Genomic DNA, 1,941 nt, shown 5'->3' with positions numbered 1-1,941 from the left:
GGAGCGGCTGGGCCCGTGAGCCATGGCCGCTGGGCCTGCGCGTCCGGAGCCTGTGCTCCGCAACGGGAGAGGCCACAACAGTGAGAGGCCTGCATACAGCAAAAAAAAAAAAAAGAAAAGTGACTCATCTGCCCTATCATGTCAGAGTATCTAGCAAGATGAGGCAACTGTGGGGGACTTTTGCTACTTTTGGGAAAGGTTTCTCACCAATAACCATTTAATAGAGGTCCACCGAGTGAACGGCAATTGCAGCTGAGGGATTTAACAAGTTGTGAAGGTGGCATACTGTCTTCTTGGAATTTATCATTAAACTGGAGGCAAGGCAGACAGATTCCACCTCCGGATCCCACCCCCTCTCCAGTTTACCGCCTCCCACTTCACAGTCATCCCGATAGCATTTCATCCAGCTCCTCAAATACAACACGCAGCTCCTTTCTCCTGCTGGTGCAAATGCTCTTCCGACCACCTGAAACGAACGTCCTCCTCGCTCCTGCCTTCAAGGTGTTCTCCTTGGAGGCCAATGCCTCCTCACACCCCCACCACGCTAACTGTACCTGTTACTTTATCACTTTCTTCTTTCACGGACCACAGACCTGTCACTGCCTTGTTTCCGCGTCTCTCTTCCCCAAGTAGAAAGTGAACTCCTCCAGGGAGGTTTCTTACTCATCTAGGCCCCTCAACTCCTGCAGGGTGCCTGGCACACAGGTACTCAGGAATGTGGCACAAACGAGAGAATGAGGGACTCTCCCTGACCAAGCATCCTCCTTTTCAGATGGCGACCTCCTCTCTTTGTTTCTGTCCCAAGCAGTCAATGGATTGGGCCTTCCAGGGATATAAGCTGACCTTTCCAGCTTCCCAGGGGCACCTAAGGCCCCTCCCCAAGACCCCACTCCACCCAACTCAGACCGAAAGCAGACAACATATTCCTGCCTTGTTTGCCATCTTAGATGCCAGGAGCCCATCAATAGGGATAGACCAGCCTCCTGCACACTGACACCAAGGTCATTCCTCCACTCTGGAGGTCATAAGCTGTGGCTTTGCCAGGTGAAGGGACTTTGAAGGCACGATTAAATTAAGGATCAGAAATGCAGAGGTTATCCTGGATTATCCGGGTGGGCCAATTTTAACATGATTAGGGTACTAATAAAAGGGAGCAGGAGGGTCACATAGAGGAAGACATAAGGGCCAAAGCAGCGATCAGAAGGCAGGAAGATGCTCTGCTGCTGGCTTTGAAGATGGAGGGAGGGCCAGGACCCAGCAAGGAAACAGATTCTCCCCTAGAGCCTCCAGAAGGAGGGCAGCCCTGTTGACACCTTGATTTCAGACTCCTGACCTCCAGAATCATAAGAAAATAAAATTGTGTTGTTTTAAGCCAATACTTTGTGGCGATTTGTTACAGCAGCCATAAGGAACTCATACACTCACCTATTTGGGGCAGGCGCTCTGAAGTGACCTTCAGCCTGGGGCAGGAAGGGCACAGGGATTGAGCCGATAAGGAGGATATGGAAAGGTGTGTCGGGCACAGGGACCAGCATTGCAAAGGTTCAGAAACCACCACTTAAGGGGGGCGATGGACTAACAGCACATAGATGTGGCTGTGTGTGTTGTACGCTGATGAGTGGGTGGCCCAAGACGGGGGTGCAGAGGGTGCAAGGATCACGCAGTCCCCCAAGGGGGAGTCTAGATTTCATTCTATAGGCAATGAGGAACCTCTGAAGGATTTTAAGAGCTCTCAAGTGCTCCCAGGATGGTGTGTCAGGAAGCAAGCCCCAGGATGGCTATCCCCGGGACCCCTCTGCCTGGCAAAGGTCAGGTAGTCCCCAGCTTCCCAGAGGATGGCCTTTCCTGCTGCCTACAGTTCTCCTCAGTCACCGGGTAATGTGACGCTGGCCAGTGCCCCACGCGTACTAAATTCTAACTAAGTGTGTGCCCCTTGGTCCA

Source organism: Lipotes vexillifer, unplaced genomic scaffold (genome assembly GCF_000442215.2).
Source record: "Lipotes vexillifer unplaced genomic scaffold, Lipotes_vexillifer_v1.1 scaffold40, whole genome shotgun sequence".
NCBI lineage: Eukaryota > Metazoa > Chordata > Mammalia > Artiodactyla > Lipotidae > Lipotes > Lipotes vexillifer.
The sequence above is the reverse complement of the archived record's forward strand: the minus strand, read 5'-3'. Positions refer to the sequence as shown.